Below are 21,787 nucleotides of genomic sequence, written 5' to 3'. Positions count from 1 at the left end.
CTGACTCATTATGTGGGGGTTAGGGAGGATATCTTAGAGGAGGTGGCAGTAGAGTTGAGATATGAATGATCATTAGGAGCTAACCAGGTGCAGCAGAGTGGGAGGGATGGGCAAAGGACCTGAGCAGAAGGAAGCATTCCAGGGACTGAAGGATGGTTGTGGGCTTGAGTTCAAAGAGTGAGGTTAAGTATGGGGTAAGAGCAGTGCCTCTAGTGACTCATGTGGTCTCTCACCCACAAGGAACAGGGAGGCATTGAATACTCTTCTTTTAAAAAAAAATGAATAAGGTGGTGATCAGCTTCTATTTGTGAAATAATCAGTCACTTTGGCCTCAGTACAAAGGATGGATTCAAGGTGGGAAAATGAATATTGGGGAAAAGAGTCAAGGGGCAACTGCAGTGGTCCAGCTCATTAATGACAATAGGCTGGATTATGTTGTGTCTGTCATGCTACATTTTGGAGATAGAACAAATAGGACTTATTGATTAAGGTGCCCTAGGACAGAGAGAAAGTGAGGAATAATGGATAATTTCTAGGCTCTGGCTTTGGTGACTATGTGGGTGATAGTGGCAGTTAGTATTCAATCAGAAGACTGGAGGAGAAGGAATTTTGGTTAGTTGAATCCTGAAATTAATATCATATAATAATGTGAGTCTCCCCCCCCATTTCATGTAAAATTCAGAACTCATAAATTATTACTATTAATTTTTAGAATTGGAAACAAGTTGTGAAAAGTGTACTTGTAGGTCATTTGACATCATCTTTGGAAACGCTTATAGTCAGAGACAAAACAACTCCATTTCCGTAATATTTATATGAAAATGTGTAGAGCAAAAACAAAAAAGGAAGTAGGAATTTAAGGCTCCCACTAAGGAAGTGTGTGTGTATGTATTTTTTCTGTGTGTAGGGGTGTATGTGGGCAGATCATAGTCAATAGATGAGCTTATTTCCTTAGCTACTACACCCATAAATTTGCTATAGTCTTCCCCTACCTTAGTGTGTCATAAATATAGTAAACCTTATCCTCCTGTGTAGTGATAAATTGAGACAGATTTTCTCCTTATTGGTTTTATGGATATTTCTTCTCTCTAAAATCTGGAATAATGTTTTTTCTTTAAGTTACTGTAAATAACCATTCAACTTCAATGCTGAGTTTTTCAGCTCTTCCCCCCCCCACCCTAGTTCATTCCTATTGCTATTTCATGTTAGATGGGGCGCTGGGTCCAATTATAGCTTTGCATTTAATTACAAACTTTGCATATGTGTGCATTAATTAGAAGATTTTATTGCTTTGTATTTTATGTCTGGAGGTTGTGAACTATAGCAATCCAATATACCACTTAAGGGGATAGTACAAATTTAGAATAATAAAAAGAAATTTATAATGATCATCTCAGGCATTCAAACTATTGTATAGAAAAATAACAAAGCATAAATACAATATACACAGGAGTCAAGCCCATTCTCCTTCTTTAATTAAGAGGTTTTATCTTGTAAAGAAGACACTTAAAAATCTGGCACAATATATATTTGACATTTATTTAAGCTAAGAATCTTAGCCTAAAAGTGGGACCTTAAAAGTATGTTTAAAGGTGTCTGCCTTTTAGAAAAAAAAAGGATCATTATGTTAAAACCCAAAGCTCTACAGGCATTTGCATATGGATAAAATGGGTCACAGGACTGTAAGGAGGACTACAGGTTGCTTGAAAAAGACTTCAGAGTCAAGAATCCTCCTGCTAGCAAAGAATAAACCTAAGTAACTTTGGAAAACAGTATTTTGATTGAATACTGTAAGACTAAATACAAAAATAACTGTATATAAATGCTGTAATCAAGGTAATAAATGTGTTTCTCACAGGGGCATGGGATAGAAATTCTGAAGTACTTTATGTCTACTAGAGTTGAACAAAAGAGATCATAAATTTAGTTATATAATAAATAATAAGGTAGATAATAACCCAAGTTTCTCACTATTGGAGAAAGACATTTTAGATAAGGAGAGGAGGGAGGCTAAAATAAAACCTGCAGTGTTGGACTGGAATTAGAGCTATTAGTATTTATTCATGGACTTTGATATAAAAATATATCAAAGTCCATAAGTAAATATATATATCTCAAACTATCATGTCAGTAGCATTGTGTTAGGGTTGGGAACTTTTATTTGCCTAAAACAATGCCTGGCACATATTAAGTTTCTCTCCATATTTTTAACTAAATGAATAAGTGATATCCCTTGAACTCAGCATAGACTATGTTATATACATTACAAAAATACAGATACATATGTATGTATGGGTTAGTATTTCATAGCTCTGCTGTGAGGGCCCAGAGCAATGTCACTGCAGTAACAGTGAGTATACCTGGTGCCCAGGTCTTGGTTCCTAAACACCATTCTTTGAGGAAGGAAATCAGGGCTTCATAAAGAAATTATTAATTCCTGGGGTAGGGCAGGAAAGTTCAAGATTAATCTGGATTACCTTGTGATAATGAAAATTGCTCAAAAAGGAAGGGCGTTTATTGTAAGGACACAGGAGTCAAACTGAAGGAACTCTTACTGACTAAAGCTGAAACAATTTGAGGAAAAAAAAGTAATTAAAACATTGTATTATAACTAGGTATCCTCAGAGAGAGTGCCTAAAAAGGGACAGGCTTCATTGAGATGAGCTGATTCTAGAAACCATAAGGAATCCCAAAAAAGAGCTTGGATTCAGGCAAGGAGCTTGAGCAGAAGTTTTCTCCAGTTGCCTGGGGAAAAGGGGACAGAAGCAGCCCCTGAAGAAGCAGAATCTGAAAGGGACAATGATGACAATGACTAAGTGGGACAAGAGACACTTGAGCTCTGAGGAAAGCCCAGCATTATGTAGGCAGAACAGGTTCAAATGGGAAGAGTCTGGGTTATGCTGGGTCATAGTGGTTGAGGAAAAACTATCCCATTCTCAGGATTTGGGACAGATAGGCCAAATGGTCCCCCTGTGTCTTTCCAAGAATAAAGAAAGTTTCCTTGGAAAGAGAGTGGGAAGGGGTTTTGGGCACTGGCATAAACTAGGTCCTGATCTGCACCTCTCCACAGTGAATATATTGGCTCCTTTCTGAGTGTGAGGCCTTTGGAAGGAGGACTGAGAGACCTGATGTTCCCCGACCTTGGGGCTCTCAAGAACTCTGAGGGCAGAACGTGAGCAGGAATATTACAAATTATGCTACAGAAAGCTGATGTTAATCAGTGGAATATGATCCCCTGCTGTCTTTCTTCAAACTATACTCAGACTTCTCCAGGTGGGGTAGTTTGAATAGCCAAACATCAGCCTAATGACTTTCCTTAGTTCCTTTTACTACTTCAACTAATTGCTTTAGATCATCCTGATTATTTCCAGGAAAAAAGCCCCTTCTTATTGCTATGTCAACTTTAAGTTAATTTCTTCTTCAGAATTATAAGGGTAAATTATATAAAAATACTACAAGTATCAGAAGAGCCAAGGATTAAATAAAGCCACTGGACTTATAGCATTGGTAACCTCCCTTAAACATCAAATGATGATAGGATAGTTGGATGAATGCATCTGTGATGACAAAGTTCTAGAAGACTGGTCCTCAGATCAAGATTCTTAGCAAGAAGATCCAAGACCAGTAATCCCTTCTAAGACTCAGTATGACCAAATCTCTGTCTTTTCAAAGGTACTCCAGGCCAATATTAGTGACAGTGGTGGTGGGAAACTGGTGTTGAGTAAGGATGTTGGTTGCCTATTTAGCATTCACTTCCAAGGCCCCCATATTCTTAACATAACTCAGTTTTGTTTAGTAATCCACCATCCGCACTGCAGCCATATGTGGAAGTGGGTCTTACCTCGCTCCAAGGGCCTCATCGGTTCAAGGAGTATCATTTATTCAATTACTTAAAAATATTGAGGGAAACTTATTATGTGCCAGGCATTGTTTTAGGTAAATAAAAAAGTTCCAAATCCCAAACACAATGCAGCTGACATGATAGTGTGTGTGTAAAGAAAATGTACAAATAAAGCAAAACATATGGAAATATAAGCTAAGGAGGAAAACAAGGTCTTGGTGAATTCGGAAGGGAATGCTGGAAGACAAGTGTTGGGGAGTGGTTGTGATTTTAAAAGAGTGATCAAGGAACAGCTTGATGAAGTGACATGTTCTCCTTCCTTGTCTTGCTTTAAAATTAGGTCAAATCTGCTGATGAAACCAGAGAAGTCTACCAGGGAACTCACAGGAAAACATTTCCTCAAACAAAGATAGAGGCACAAGAACAATCTCTTTTCTTCCTCCAGATGTAGTTATAATTGGATGTGATGCCAGGAAGAGCTGCAGGCACCTTGCTACCAGCTTGATGACACCAAGAAAGGCAGGGCGGAGAGAGAGAGAAAGGAAATGAAATTGGGACCTTGATTATTTTTCTGAGCCACAGAATTAATTAATCCTGAAGTCTGATCTCTGGCTGTGCTCCTTGTGATGTGAAATAGTAATTTTTCATACTGTGTGTACCTGTTTCCATCAGGATTTCTTTTACTTGCAGCTGAAGGCATGCTAACTGATATAGAATGGGTCCTTGTAGCTTCTATCAACTGCAATACACCAGTTTGCAAAATTCCAAGTGGCTAGGGGTAGGAACTTGGGACACTGGTTATAACACAATCTTTTTCCTATACTAAGTTCAGCCACCTCAGGCTTGAAGCAGTTGGGCTAGAAAAATGATGACCCATTAGAGCTCATTTCCCCAAGATGACATATGGCTTCTCAACATCATTTTGGAAAACCCCTTATTCAGGGAATCATGGCCCACAAACCCTAATTTACAACTAAGTATGGAGAAGAGCTAGGTGATAGAGGGGTCCATAGATGTAGGTGGAGCTCACTCTGCCAAAAAGGAAGAGTGGCGTTCCAGAGGATGCAGGGAGATCACAGTGGCTGTCACGGTAGCTGGGGGAGGAATGGGAGGGGTGGGGGTGCAGCCACTTGGAGAACTGGCATTTAGTTTTTTTTTTTTTTAATTCTCAGTGTAACTGAGAAACACTAAGAACTGATTTTATTGCCCAAGTTGCTACCTGTATTAGAATACCTGGCCTCTTCCCCACAAGAGGTCCATGCCCTAACCCTAGAGCCTATGAAAAAGCAATGTTATGTGGCAAAATGGACTTTGCAGACACAGTAAAGGTTATGGACCTTGAGATGGGGTGATTGTTCTAGATTATCAGAGTGGGTCCAATCTAATCACATGAATCCTTAAAGGCTGGAAACTTTTCCTGACTGGAGTCAGAGAAATGTGATAAATGAAGATGCAGCAGAGATTCTAAGTGTAGAAGGGACTTGGCCACCTTTGCTGGCCTTGACGATGGAGGAAGGGAACCACAAGCTGAGACATACGGGCGGCCTCTAGAAGTTGGCAACGGCCCTTAGCTGCCAGCCAGCAAGGCAATAGGGATATCAGTCCTCTAGCAACAACAAGGAACTAAATTCCGCTAACCATGTGAATGATCAAGGAAACAGATTATCCCTTAGAGGCACTAATAAAGGAACACAGCCTGCCAGCATTGATTTTCCCTGGAGACATGTGTCAAACTTCTGACCCACACATTTTTATATAATGTGTGCTGTTGTTAAGTTGCTAAGTTTGTGGTAATTTGTTATCACAGCAATGGAAAATGAATACACAGGCCAAGCACAGAGTGGTGTCCATAATGGATGAAGGTCTTGATTGAGTTACTGGGTGGTGTGGAGGGAGGAGAAAAATGACGTGTAGCTTTGAAGCAGGAAACAGGAGACAAAGAGGTGGGTCTGAGTGTTGACCTAGAGAAAACATGGCAAGTGACTAGGAGGCATATCTGTTGTATATAACAAATTACCCCCAAATTCAGTGGCTTAAAACAACAAGTATCTTGACTCAGCCTCTTGGACTGTCTCAGCTCTTTGGTTCTTCCGCGGAGCCCAGTTGGGCTCTTGAATCATTGTGGTCAGCTGCCAGTAAACGAGGCAGCCAACTTGGGTTCACATCACCCATTGTGAATGGATGAGTCCAAATTTGTCCACCAGGGGGCTCAAGAGCAGCAAGTGATACTTTTCCAGTTGTTGGTTGTGTCATAATTGCTATTGCCCCATTGGCCAAAGCAAGTCACTTGTTTGGTCCAGGGACACTGTAACTGTTCGGTAGGGCCACCATAACAAGATACCACAGTCTAGGTGGCTTAAAGAACAGAAACCTATTTTCTCACAGTTCTGGAGGCTTGAAATTCAAGATCCAGGAGATGGCAGGCTTGGTTTCTTCTGAGACTTTTCTCCTGGGCTTATAGAGGGCCTCCGTCTTGATGCCTCTTCATATGACTTTTTCTGTAGGCACATCCTTGGTGTCTCTTGCTCTCCTTACAAAGACAGCAGTCTTATAGAATTAGGGCTTCACCCTACAGGCCTGAGGGGGGTTGTTTGTTTGTTTGTTTGTTTTATAGTCACATCTTTAAAGGCTTTATCTCCAAATGTGGAGATACATTCTGAGGTTAATTGGGACATTAACATATGAATTCTAGAGGGACACAATTCAGTCCATAACAGTCATTATGATAGGAGACTACCCAAAGTTACAGACGGGATGGTGAAATGCATGAACAAATTGGGGGGGCATTACTAAGGATCTACCACAGGTTATCAAAATGTGGGAAAGGAACTGAAAATTCACAGTATTTCCCAGGATTGATTTTGCTTAAGACACGGAGAACAAAGCCGGAGTCTCAGCTTTGATGGGGATTCCCCCTGCTATGATATTCCCTACTAAGCCTCATTCACACCCAATACGAAGGCAGTGCTGCTTTTAAAACCCATTTCACATTTTAAAACCAATTCTGTTAAGCATGACTTCAGCTGTCACTTCTTGTTATTTTGGGAGAAGCTTGATGCTCATAGGTTTGAAACATCCCATCCATTCGTTCAATGGGCTTCTGATAACTATCCCTGCCCATTGGGTATGAAGTCGACACCAATTATGTAGCTGACTGCCTTAATGATAGAGTATTTTAGAACAGGCCACAATGTCTTGCCGTTCTCACCATGTCTGGAAAGGCCTCCGAAACCAGTGCAATTTTACTCCTGCTGCAAGTGCAAGGTGTAGGCGACCGGGCGGAGTGAATGAAAGTAGGTAGCGGGCTCAGGGCTGTCTGCATGGCCAATGTGGTCTATAACCCCACTGGAATCAAGAGAAGCAGGTTTTTCAAACACTTGCAACAGCAGCCTTGTTCTCGCTCAAGCAGACCCCTAGACACGGAGGCACTGACGGGTGGCTGCTGATGGCAGCTCACCACGACCCAGCTCTCCAGTCAGGTACACTGATATGCGTATTCACCCTACTGGAGGAAAAAAAAAATCATCTCCTCTTCTACCCTGGGACACTACTTCTGTAGGCTCTGAATCCGCTGTTTTACACCCACCTGCTGGTACGATATAAACAGCCGCGATAGGCATCAAGCTATGAAAAGCTCTGAGGAGTGCGACTGCAGGGCGAACTGCTTCCTTGCTCTGTACTGTTTGGTGATCGTTAAGATGGATTGCCAGATTAGCACAGGCACACAGTGTTTGTATAAGGAGCAGGGAGGGTGATTTTTCCCTGCTTCTCCTACCAGCTATTTCTTACCAGTCCCATTGCTTCCTATAAAAAACAAGGTATTTGTTAATGTCATTTCTTAGCGGAAATCCAAAGGACAGGATCACTGATTCAATCCCAGAGTGAAACTACTCTGTTTCTTTCTGCCTTCCTACTGCCAAGTGAGAGCTTCTGATGCTCCTGGCCCAACAGTCCACTGGCCTATACAACTGTTGGCTCATGGAAACTTCCAGAACAGCCGTTTGCAGTCCTCCGATGTTGTATATCATGAACTAGATAAACACAGCCACCTTTCCCAGATGCAGAAAGTTGTTTCCGAACACAAAAACAAGTTGATGAAGCAGGTAGAACTGCAGGCAGCCTGGAGGCTGCCTCCTTCTTTTGAAGACTTCTGCAGTCGTGTGGGTAACCTATGTTAACATCTCGTCTTTAAGACATTGACCTCACTTTGATTCAGATATTCTAGAAAAGGATTCATTTCTTCTCCATTTCAAAGCTGTTTATCTGGCTCAGAAAATAGCTGCTTTAAACAGAAGCCTTTACACTTGTCTGGGTAAATTCTGTTCCAATTTTTGTTTTGGCCACAAGTCAAAGATAACAGCTGTGCGCTTGTGGGTTCACTGAACTCTACGTGCTTGTTGGCTGCATCACCAACCAGAGGGAATAACCAATAATTAGAACATTTCGGGTCATCTTGGGAAGAACAGAGTTTTCTCATGCTTGGAAAGGTGATGTGACCTCCCTCTGATTTTCCCAAGTGTGGATCTGTCAGCGAGCGTGCGTGGTACTGAAGAGACGAGCTTGCTCTCACGGCCACCATGTCCTCCCTCTCCCAAAATATCACCTGATAAATGGAGGCTTAGAACTATATTTAATGTTTTCCACTTCTCTCTGGCTCTGCAACAGGCCTGAACTGTGATAACAAGCCAAAGTACTTGTGTATTCCTAGCACTTCAGCATTTCTGATCATAATGATTTGTGACTCAGACCTTGAAAGCTGTGGGGTTTCTTCCTAGTTGAATCAATACAAGTTTACATAAATATATGTTTCTGTTTTCCTTTTGTTCTTGCTTCAGCATTTATGTTTACTTGCTGGCAATAACAGACTATGGGAGGGTGGGGGAAAAGAGAAGTGGAACAGATAGAGAGATGATTCAGAAGAAATTACTTGGGTGGATTCTAATTTTTTTTTCCCTGATTATGACTTTTTTTGTTTGTTGCATTTATGAAAGGTAATGCATTGGGATTTTCATTTGGAAAGTATAAAATTTATCCTATGTCTTTAAAGAATATAACCCTTCATATATTAAATTTGGTTATAAACGAAAGCCATTCCTATACAGTATAATGGATATTACCACCTTTATGTTACATTTGATTACAAACTATAGTCCTTCCTACACAAATAGCTCATGTATCAAGGTGTTGGGTGTGCTAGAGCTTTTCATATCGGTGATAGGTATTCTAAAGCATTATAATCCACCAGGGAAGTGGAGGCTAGTTTGCTGCTGATGGAACGAGCCAAGTGAGCATTCCTTCTGCATTTAAAATCTCTCCCAGTCAAGGAGACAAGTTTAGCGGGAGATACAGTGATTATTTTTTGCTTGATTTTATGCCATGGATGGCAAAACCTTTCACTTCTGCTTGAATAACCACAAGGATGAGGCAGAGGCCACATTTTTAAAGATTTACCAGTAGGACAGTCCCTATTAGGAAGCAAGAGCCCACTACTGATTTCCTCATTCATTCTGCTGTGGAATGTGCCCTGAGCACATGAAGGCCTTCCTGTGGCTGTGCTCTTTCCGGCTGAGGTCTTAGGTGGGGTCTGAAATTCAGACCCCCTTTCTTCTCAGCCAACTGGGTCCATAGGGTTGCATCTGCTCAGGATCAGAGTGGGGATGTGCCCACATTTTCCTTTGACTTGTGGCATCTCTGTGCATGTTTGTACTTTCTCGCGTTGGTTTGAGTACAAGACCCACCCCTGATTTCCCCAACTTCTTTAATTTAATTTAATTTAATTTTTTTATTTCGCTAGTTTTAAATCCTATTCCAATAAGAAAGCAAATGAATGACTAGTACTATTGTCTAATAGAGATAAATTTTCTATGTTTGGGTTCGTTTAGGTCAAGTCCAGCTACATATAGATATTTGTGTGGAATAGCTACCTAGTTCCCCTTTATTTAAGAATACTTTCAATGACATTTTATGCGCCAGGGAAAAATTAGGACTAATTTGAAGGCTATGTGCAAATATTATACTCACTCTATGAACCAGCATGTGATAGTCGAGATAGATTCTTGAAGTCTAATCTAGTCTAGGACTGATAGTCCTGGTTGGTAACAAGGAATAGTGCCTACAGTGCCATAATAGGAAAACATCAGTTGCATATCCTGATCCTTGAAGATATATATTCAGAACACAGAGCACCTCACCAAGCAGTTTATTGTCTTTGTGCCTCTGAGGGCTGCTTCCTAAAGTGGTCTTGAGAACAAAGGGCCAGAACTGTTCAAAACTTTCGTCAGAGATGGAATGTGTGAGTTCAACTGCACGAGACTGAGAAACACTCATCTTCCTGAAACAAGACACAAATGCGCTGCCGCACTTCTGGGTCACATTTCCTGTCTGCTTGGAGCATCCCTCTAGGACTGAAGGAACAAAGGGAGGTGGTAGGGAAAATTTATCGAATCCCGGAGATGCCTGTGCTTGCAAATTATTTCTGCACGAAGATTTAGAATCCGGTGAAAGACAGGAACGTGTGCAGCAGGGATTTTTTTTTCCCTCCTCAGCACTTCTAGCCATGGAGAGATTGGTGTGAGAAATCAGCTGTCCTGTGGAGGGTTAAGTGTAGCATCGCAAACAGTACTTCAAGACAGCCGTTGCTTCTGTTATTTTGATCTTGAGATGGTGGGTCCTTTCTAGTGGATTCCCTCAGGACCTTTGTCAACTTGTCACACAGGGGATGTAGTAAACAGATTGCGGGTCTCTCTCTACTAATATGCTCCATCTGATTAATTGTTATGTTAGTGCCTTTTTCTCTTTCATTCCTCAAAGTGCCTTTCTTTCTTTCACTTCTGGCAACACCACATAGGTGCTCATTTAATGATGAAAAAGGCCCTCCGGAACGTCTCCTTCTGTGGTGTGAGCTTAAATGAATTTAGTGACTACGGCGGAGCACATCTCTTCCTAACATGTAGGAATAAATTGTAATTTAGTTTTCTAGGGACCAAAAGAGAAAAATATAGACATTTCCATTAAAGAAACAGAGGCCCATTTTCTTACATATCTGAAGTTAGATATTATTAATGATCATTACTCTTATTATCCTCATTTTAGTCCCATGTTGAAGACATTCTTTCTGGCCTATGAAAAACAAGCATTTGGGAAAGGGATAAATCTGTAGATATGGTATAGGCAGCAGTGTCTTAATGATAGAACCAATTCCCTGCTTCTCATGAGAGCTTTACCTTAAATAATTAGTCCCTTAACAGTGTTTAGTAAGAGCTATCTTTAGCTTAAGGAAAGAAAGAAGGAAATAAATATTTTTTTAATGACCTACTATGTGTCAGGCACTTTGCTGGGTGACTTTTGTTATCTCATTTAATACTCAATGACCCTGTTAGGTAGATAGTGTTTTTATTTTACACATGAGGGAACTGAGCAAAACAGAAGTGGGAATAGAAGAAAGAGGAATTGGAATCTTAGTTGTTAATCATTGGGTTCACTTGAACAAGCTTTCTGATCTTAGATTTGTAGTGGTCCTCTTGTGGCATTTGGAAATGGCAGACAGGGTTTTATAGCAAAGTCAAGACCTGTGCCCAATGGGAAATCACAAATACACCATTGGATCCTTATTTCTGAGCCTTAAAGGGGGATCTGCTGGTACAGGTACACATGTGGGTGCAGGCCATGGCCCAGACTTCCGCTTTGGGCATATGATGACATAACTCCACCCAACTCAAGAGCTCTTAAATCCTGGCTTCTGGGCCAGATACTGTTCGCATGGCTCAACAGATTTCAATTCATTTAACCCTCAGAGCCTAAAAGGTAGATGCTAACATTATTCCCATTTTACAGAAGAGAAATCTAAGGTAGCATCTGAGTAGCATAGAGGTTAAGCCACTTGTCAAAGTCCACAAGACTAGTAAGTAGTAGAATTAGGGTTTGGTCCAAGGCAGGCTGGCTTCAGAGTCACAGCTGTTTACCGCTTTGGTTGATTGTCTTTCACCCAGGCCTTTTAGAGTTGTCCTTTGGGAAGGTGACTTTCAGGGATGAGGTTCCTGTCCCCATGCTTTTTCATGTAGTATTTAAAATTTCAAACGTGACTAAGGTAGTAAGTGAAAAAAAAATTACAATTCTTTAAATGTCATTTCATTCAGAACCACACATTGTTTCTCCTCAGCAAGTGGGGAAATGAAAACTTTTATTCTGAGGGAATCCCTCCTCCTCCCTTAGAGGGACTTCAACTTTCGTGAAATCCTGTTTTCTTTTTCTTATAGAATGGACTGTACATTATGGGCTCAGCACCCTTAGAACCCAAATTGTTAGCCACTGATAAGTTGCTTTCCTTTCTTAAAGGGCAGGGAGGTCTCAATCTGAAATTAGGAAGTGAGTTAAAATGTTTGCATTCCATCCTTTGAATGTATAGAGAAAGAGAGGAATGACAAAACAGTTGAATTTAAACAAGTCACTTCTGATCCTGCTACAGAGATAATCAAAGAGTAGTCCACACAACTATAAGAAAAGCTTAGGTTCTGGTATCTGCTTGGATTCACATCTCCACTCTTCTACATAACTAGCTGGTTGAATATATAACCACTCTTAATCCTGGGCTCATCAACTATAAAACAGGTTTAATTTCTAGCTCACTGTGAGAATCAATGGATATGGTATGTTTGTGTAAAGTGCCCGTCACAGCGCCTGGCAGTGGTAAGCTTTTAATAAAAGACATTTTCATTAATTACAATAGTCCTGGATGACTAAAAACCTGGTAAGCCTTTTGTGTTTTAACTCTACAGATGCCTTGAGCACGCACACAGTGATCTGGAGTATTTGAAGTTGGTACGTCCCATGGTCTGACGGTGCCTCTCATATTCCCCACTTGGCTGCATGGGAAGCACTGGACAGAGTACTTTCCATACACCTTCTATTCTTTGTGAGTTTCCCATGGGACATGTACCTCCCTAGCTCCATTTGACTCCATGGTTAAACCCTTTCTCCAAAGTGCCACAGCCGGGAAGGAGCAGAGACAGAATTTGAATCCAGCCTTCATATCTTGACCATTATATTTCACTTCCGGCCAGAAAGAGAACCAAGATGGCTCAGTCACTGGAATCCCGGTTTTGGATGCAGCTGTTTAGATTCCAATTCCTGATAGCTAAGTGAGGTCAACTGTTCTGAACCCTTCTGAGCCTCAGTTCCTTCAAGTATAAAATGGTGATAAGATGACCAATCCTGTAGGGCTTTTTTTAAGAAACAAATGAAGTAACAAAGAGAGTATGACATGGATGTTCAATGGTCTAGTGTAGAACAAGACTCATCTCCTAGAGTATAAAGCACTTGAAGCCGGAATGGGTTGAGGTATTGCTGTCGTCTTGCATGAGGGGAAATGAGCAATGGGTTTACTTGGTATAATGAGGCTACTTCAGGAAAAAGTGATCTGCTTGAAAGATAGTAGGGCAGGCAGTATATTTCCACAAAACCTACCTTTTAAATTACAGAAGACGACAAAGAGAATATTCTAAATATGGCAATCATCAATGACCAATTATCTTCTTCAAGGGGTAAACCTGCTTCTTCTATGATGTGAAACTGTTAATTACTTCTAGCTCAGCAGTTAGAATAATGTGGTCATGAAACTAAGCACGGGCTAGATCCTGAAGGCATCAGATGAGGATTAAAAGAACTCAAGTTAGGGTAAGTGAAAACTTGGATAAATTTGTAAAATATTGCCCAAAGACCCTGCATTTTCTACTTGCTCAGCCTTTTGATGCCATTAAATGTATCATTTTGACAACAGACATAAAAGGGTATGTTGAGTAGGTGAAAATTTCACTTCCTTGCAAGGAATTTTACTGGTTTGATTTCAAATATGTAGGGAAGGATTATTCATGTAGTATTTAAAGTTACAAATGTGACTAAAGTAGTAAATGAAAAGAAAAAAAATCACAATTCTTTAAATGTCATTTCATTCAGAAGCACACATTATCTGTTTCTCCTCAGCAAGTGGGGAAATGAAAAATGTCATGTACACGCAAGGTTGACAAATTGATTTTTCTTTGTGAGTACACATCTTGGCGTTAAGAATCAGAAAAAATATATTTGTACTTTGTAGGTTTAAATGCTGAGTTTATACCATTTGGCCCACTTAAAAATTGCTAAGAAGAGCATAGAGGTAAAACATCAATATTTCTGTGATGTTTTGATATTTACTGGTGATGCTTTCTTAAGTATCACCTGCTCCACTGAAGCTGAATTCAGAAGGTACATCATAATTTTCAGGTATTATTATTTATTTTCAGTGTTTCCAGATAGAAAACATAAAATGTTAAAAATACTTAAAAATGACTTGATATGTAATTTTTTTGCTCTTTCGAAAATGGCTTGCTATGTAATTTTTTGTTCTTCTTCACTCAGAATTCCTTGATCCACATGTGATTTTTGCTCTCAACTCTGCTCCTGTGAAAGTCCAACAGCCCTCGGAATAAATACAAAATAAACAATTTTTCCCCTGAGGCCACCCTGACGTTGATTTCCCAAAAGAACAAAAAATTGCTTTTAAACAAAGGATAAACATGGAGTTTGGGAAAGTCTGACTAAACATCTTTCAAAGTTTTAAGCCAAGGCAAAAGGGGACAAGTGAGATCGTAATGGAATTCATCTTGCCAGCAGCATCATACAGCATTTGCTCTCCTGAACACTAACTTCAGCTGTGATTTATTAGGGGACCAAGTTCATGTCATTGCGCCTGATCTTCAGAGACCTGGCTTCAAATCCTGATTTTACTCACAATTGAAAATGAGGCTGGTGGTCAGGTCCTAGCCCTTCTTGACATGATTGTCAGCCTGCACTCCGGAGAATGGCTGTCTGGAAAAACAGGGAGTGTTAACTTGCAGGTCAGGGACTCAGGCGCCCATGAGTGGAGTTTTTAATCTGCAATGAGACTGGGAGGGGCTTTGGGCTCCTGACCCTCTCAGTGGGATACTTATTAAACTGCCTGACAAAGGAGTGTAATACAATCTTAATGTCCTCCTAGGAAGCTTTTTCTTTTTCTTTTTTTGTTTTTTGTTTTTTTTTTTTGGTCACAGCTGAAGAAAGTGACCAATTATTAAACTTTTGAAAAAGAAATAGCTCTGGGACTTGGCATGTCTGTATAAAATCTTAAAGGCGCCAATTTTGCTTCCTGGCATTTACTTGCCCTGTGCAGCTTATAAATAGTTTCCATGTGGCTGCTGCTTTGGTAGAGACCCCTGAGAACAGGATGGAGAAATTAGTTTTGTAGAAGTCTGTCAGTCCAGGTGTAATGTGTATGCCCAAGTGTAATTTTTATTTTTATTTTTATTTTTTTAATTAATTAATTTTTTTAATTAACCCTAGAGATGAAGGGTTGTTTGCTAACTTTTATGGAGAACAATAGGAAAAGCGAAAGATTTATAAAATATTAGTTTTATAGTTGGAGATAAGACAAAGCCAATCAATGCAGTTGCATTTAAGAGAGGGCCATATAAAAGGATATGACTTGGCAATCAGAGAAAGACGATTATCCTATAGTTTCACTCATACGTGGAATTTAAGAAACAAAACAGAGGAGCATAGGGGAAGGGAGGGAAAAATAAAATAAGATGAAATCAGAGAGGGAGACAAACCATAAGAGACTCCTAGCTATAGGAAACAATCTGAGGGTCACTGGAGGGGAGGTGGATGGGGGAATGGGGTAAGTGGGTGATGGGTAAGGAGGGCACGTGATGTGATGAGCACTGGGTGTTCTATGCAAGGGATGGATCACTGAGCTCTCCGTCTGAAACTAAAGATACACTCTATGTTAATTAAGTGACTTTAAATAAAATAAGTTTTTAAAAAAGGATATGACTAGTGTTTAATGCTAATTTGCTATCAGATCTTGGGATCTCTATTCCCTTAATATGGGACTGCCTCTTCTGGTTGAATTTAGAGAAGGGGGGAGATGATGAGCCCCACCATAGCAAGAGTCTCTTCGGAAAATGTATCCCATTCATTATGCTGTAATTGGGGGAAAAGGGACCACGGAGCTATTATATTTGAATATAAACTGAGGGGAATTTTTTTGATAGAGCAGGAGGCTACCTGAGACAGATGGTTCATTTCCCTCATAGAAAGGTCATCTCATCCATAGAAAAAGCAGATGTTATCTGGAACAAATTATGGTTCAGCTACCCTATCTTGATAGACATTAAGTGGAGGTCATGATACTGACTTTTATTTAATATAGCCCTTTCAAAGCACTTTCTAAAGGCCAAGCACCGTCCTAAAGACTATACATACATCGATTCATTGACTTCTCATAACAACCCTATGAAGTAGGGAGTGTTTTTTATTATCCCCATTTCCCAGATGAAGAAACTTAGAGAGAGAGATTGAGCCTAAGGTCAAATATCTAGGAAACAGGAGAGCCAGGATTTAAACCCAGGCAGTCCAGCTCTGGAGTCTTGTTCATTCTAAGCTGCTTGGTGGTGATGCACCCCCTAACTAGCTTTTCCCAGTAAACCAACCACAGACTGCCTACCACACACTGGTTACATGAGAACTTTCTCCAGTGCTGCAGGAGTCACCCTAACTAAAGGTTTTAACCTTTGCTGAATTTGACATGTGATACTGGGATAACTCATCTTATACACCACCATGACTTCAAATTCGTTAGTCAAGCTCTCGGAGCTGGTTAACACTGCCTGAGCATCTACAATACCCAAAGCCTCCATCAAAATGGACTTCGAAGAACAACTAACTTTTGGAGGGATTTCCCCTCCAACTGGTCAGGAAAAGCTACCCTTGTTATACCGATAAAGCTGTATTACAAGTACCCTATCCCTATTTATCTTTCTCATAATACGTAAGTTGTGGGAGACAGGGCTCATGCCTTATTTATCTTCTTCTAGGCTCTGCCTAGCAAAGGCACTCTGGGTACAGTGGGCACCCAGAGCGGTTTGTTGACAGCTTCAGACCAGCTTCACTTTGCTGCCTGGTCTCTGTGCACTTTCAGGCTGTGCCAACGAACAAAGACTGTCTCCTCTCCACCTCAGGGGATAGAGCTTATGACTGATTTTACAAAGTTAGGAAATAACTTTAACTTATGGCATTCCTTGTCAAACAAAATTTAATGATTACTAGAAATGGGGCAAATAGAAATGAAATAGAAATGGGGCAAATGGAATTTGTATTTGGAGAAATACCCCAGAAGCTATTAAATACCAATTTCACAAAAGTAACTAGAGGGACTTTTAATTGCCTCTGGATCCCTTTTGCCAAGTCTAAGGAGCCTTAGAAAAATTAAAATAGAACCAAGTAAGAGGTTATTGTGAAAGTAGAAGTCATTTAGGAGGAGAAAAGCTTCCCTTGCATCTGTGCTATTTGTGATTTGTGATATCTAAATTATAGGACATGGCATAGTAACAAACCTCCCTTGACCTAATGTCCAACATTTCCCAAATAATCTAAGTATTCTAACCTCTTAGCCCTCAACCGACGTGCCTACTCACTCTAATCATCTCTGCTCCCTGCAGTCTTCCAAGTCTTGTCTCCTTTACTGTCATCTGAGGTAATTTTCAATTTTTATGTGGTTGCCTGTCTCCCTCCTACATGACTGCCCATGGGCTCATGTAAGCATGCGCATGCGCGCACACACACACGTAGGAGAGATTTTATCTTCTTTTAGCTCTTTCTCTCCTCTCTGCAGTTTCATAGTAAAGATCAGAAGATAGCAGGGCTGTTTTGTGGATGTGTGTGGGGGGGATAATTGAGGGTTAAAATTGGCTACTCCTCTCCTTCTAGATGTGTGGCATTTTCTTATCTGCTTGTAGATGGTTAAGGTTTACTCAGCTAGTAAGGAGTTACTTTCAAAAGTCCAGAGGATTTTCCAACAGGAGTGGGTTGGACTGTTTGCTGAAGCAGTGGAGATTACAAGCAACCCAGCGAGGGCGTTCGTTGCGCTGACCTCTAAGTGGGGATGCACATGTTAGCTATGGCCTTGCTCTAAGGTTTCTAAAGCTAAGCTATTTCTGTATCTGGTGGGTATATCACTGTTTAAAAAATAAGTTAAGAATTTTGAGAATAACCACATCCTTGACAAGATGTATCCTTTTCTAAGGAGAAATGCTGCAGCTGTTTAACAAAGAATTACAACCCTCCACAGCTGTCTGGGCAGGAAATGAAGAAAATGAGCCTGGCTATCTCAAAATGGTTGTTTGGGGGATGGAGGAGGGTATAAGAGTTGCCATAGACTATTGTAGAATTGGGGCTCTGGGCCTGCCAGATTAATTTTATCTCATATTGGAGGGTCCTTGGCTATCAGATTTCAAGTAGCATTAAAAAATTTGAACCATCTAAAATTAAGCAGAACGGTTACATAGATTCCAGACAAAGAATTAAAGTGAAAAATATATTTTTCTTTCAGCAACAACCAGGTTTCTCTTCTTCATATTCTCAACCAGTGAATAAATTACATTAAAAAATTAATATCTGCATTATCTCAAAGTCAAATGTGATGAAATTCTGGCTACAGGAATATCATGTAATAATCATCATCCCAGAAGACAACTGTTCATCTTTTTGCAAAGAATGTGGTCAGTGAAAAGCTGTCTATTGAATGGCCATTTTGTGTGTCCCCCATGGGGCTTTACAAAGGTGCATTTCCCAAGCACAGCTAAGGTCAGATCACTCCTCTCCCCTAGAAACCTCCAGTGGTTCCCATTGTTTTTAGCGGTCTTTCTCAAAACATAATGCATCTACGGATCACCTAGTGATCAGGTAAAAATGCAGATTGTGATGCTATTGGCCTAGGGTGGGGTCTGGGCATTTGCATGCCTAACAACTTTCCAGGTGTTCCTGAGGCTGCTTTTCTTTGACCACAGTCTGAGTAGTGTGGGTCTACAGGATGGGCCTAACAATGGTTGCAGTGCCCACTTAGCTTCCAACCTTCTTCCCAGGCCAACTGCCCTGTGTTCTCTTGACTCTCCAGAGCCACTCTACTCTCTGGCCTCCTAGGGCTATTATTGTTTTTCCAGACACATACACACCTTCTTCTATGCTTTTGAGATATTAGTACCTATCAATTTCTTACTTGCCTTTATTAATCCAAAGCGCCCACACTTTCATAAGCCCTTTTCAGACTTTCCCTGATGTTTTTTTCCCTGTCCTGCTCTCCTCTTGCATTTTGGCTAAAAATTGATTTCGTGACCTACTTATCTGCCGGACTCTTAGTGTATGGGGTGTGTACCTGTCTCTCTGAATGAACTATGAACCCGCAGTGGACAGCAATCTCATCCTATACATTTCTGCCTCTTTGGCAGCATTTTGCACAATTCCTGCATAGAACAGGTGTCAATAAAAGTTTGCTGGCATGGGATAAAATTCACAAATTATATAAAATCACTTCTCTGGGTGGCTTTCTCTTGAATAGCTGAACCTCACTGGAGTTCAGATAAACCTCCTCAGTGTTCTTTCCTGAAAGGATATGTCTTACTCCTTGGTAGTTAGGGATCACTCATGGGTGTTTTTTGAAAAGGTTTTGATTTAGAGGATCTATGAATATAACTATGTGGGCTAAGCTTCTTAAGGGGCAACCCAGCTGAGACTCACAAAAGAAAGCTGAGGCTGCTTCCTTTGCCGACCATACAAGCTGGTTTTTTTATTGTTGCTAATGAGAGGCACTGGTGTTGACTGTCTAACAGAAAGTATCTTAATCCTTTCTCCTTAGACTTCTAAAATTAGCCTTATTTTGCCCTGCCTGAAAAATCATGAGATGTGCCACCTTTCCAGTTCTAGTTGGGATGACTGGAGATTTGAAGATCCAGGCCTATGGTCTGGAAGGACATTCCTAACTGGGCGTATTAACATGGAAGCTGAGTGGAACGTGGAACCAGGAGTGAACTGGGCTCTAATTTTTGTACGTCGTGTGTCAACTTTGTTATCTTGAACACATTATTTAGGCAATTTGAGCCTCAGTTTTCTCATCTTATACTGGGGTATATCATACCCATCTAAAGAACTGATATCAAATGGAAGAACATGAGTCAATTGTTATGGATATAGATGTGCAAAAAATCATGGTGGGTGCTATTATAATTAGCTTTCTGACATATTATCAGTGCTTAAAGTCCTTCATCCATGTTTACTGAACATATCTCAAGTATTAGAAGTTGGGGATAAGACAGGGGCTCCTGATTTACGCATTTAAGTTCTTCTTTTTATAGATCCGTGGACACTGTGTTGCGCCCTATCATTGGCCCTTTCTCATGGCAGAAGCAGTATGTCATTGGTGACTTGATTACATTCCAAGTCCATTGAAATTGGGACTTTCTAATCTCCTCTGGATCGTGGATTCATTTCAAAATCTCATGAAAGCTATTAACCTTCTCCTAAGAAAAAAATGCATGTATTCATGCAATTTTGCTTTTGTCTTCTGGGGGTTGATGAGTTCCGGGATGAAAATGACTGGTTCCTAGATCTGCTTATAAACTTCTGGTTCCTCATGAGGCGAAAAGCCAAGAATAACAAAACAAAGTTGAATTGGCACAAAAGAAGACCAGGAAGTTTAGAGGAAAATCACCCAATCATTCCCCAATTCATTTCCCCTGCTTAGGAAAACCTAGAAAAATATGGATTCTTGAAGTGGGGAAAGGGGTGATCTGATAACCCTTTTTTTAAACTATAGCTTATGTTGAGAATTACTATCAAACATATCTGGGTTTCTGATATAAAAAGGTTTATGATGGGGGCCTCAGTGGCTCAGTTAAGCATCTGCCTTTGGCTCAAGTCATGATCCCAGAGTCCTGGGATCAAGCCCCCTGCTGGGCTTCCTGATCAGTAGAGAGCCTGCCTCTCCTTCTCCCTCTGCACCCTCCCACTCATGTGCATGTGCACACACACACACTCTCTCTCTCTCTCTATCTCAAATAAATAAAACCTTTTTTAAGACAAAGGTTTATGATTTAAAATGATGATCTCAATAGGGTTTGTAATGAAAGTGAGTAATAACCCAAGTTAGAAGATGTCTTCTGTTTAAGACGTGGAAGGGAAGTTGCCCAAGCAACAAGGTATACTGTTCACCATTTATCTTGGTCCAGGTGGTAGATCTGTGTGCAGGCTGACTTGCATTAATAAACATTAACACAGTGGATGTGGAAACATGTCCAGGCTTTGCTCATCAGTTCCCATTTTCATACTTCCTGAGTAGGTTGGGAAATGTGGAAGGACAGCATGAATTCAATTTAACAGTCCAGTAGGTGCCAAAGAAATGATCACATCTCTGAAACTAAGTGTTTCAAACAAGATTTTTCAGATGGTGAAGAAAAGACAAATCCCTTGTTTAGTAGATAGCAAACACGTTATACATTAATCATCCACCAGACATTAAGTATAATCAAAGGTTCCGTTTTAGTTCAAATACAACTTATGTTCCCTAATTAATTACTTACAAGACTATGTATTTTGCATTTTTAAGTAAATTTTCTGCTTCCCAGATGTCTTCTTACAGGGACGTTGTGACCCTTCATAGAGAGGTGGTTCTCTTATCACAGTGTTTTCAAGGCCTCTTGGGGTGTAAAAAAATAGAGTTTAAGTACCACCTGCCATGTTGGATCCAGTAAGGAATTTGTGAAGTTGGAATGCAGTTCCTACACTTAAGTAGGTTATATTCTTGGCAAAGAGGCTGTGAGCTGAGATGATGTAATTCAAACTTGATTTTTTTCCAGAGAAACATTATTATAATGGAGTTATCTTCCTGATCAAGTGTCAAGTCTTAGTTGGATTCACAGAAACAAAGCTATCGTACTAGTAAAGAACCTCAAAGAAAATCTGGCTCAGTCCTCTTTCTTGAGTCAGAAAAGTGTTATTCTCACTCTTCAGATGAGACAAGTGAAATTTATTTAGAAGCTCAGAGTTCTGCTAATATGCCAACTAGGGGTGGGGCTTTGGAGGGTAATGGGAGGATTTGGAATA

The sequence above is a fragment of the Enhydra lutris genome, unplaced genomic scaffold, assembly GCF_002288905.1.
Source record: "Enhydra lutris kenyoni isolate GAN:26980312 unplaced genomic scaffold, ASM228890v2 scaffoldscaffold15, whole genome shotgun sequence".
Lineage (NCBI taxonomy): Eukaryota > Metazoa > Chordata > Mammalia > Carnivora > Mustelidae > Enhydra > Enhydra lutris.
The sequence above is the reverse complement of the archived record's forward strand: the minus strand, read 5'-3'. Positions refer to the sequence as shown.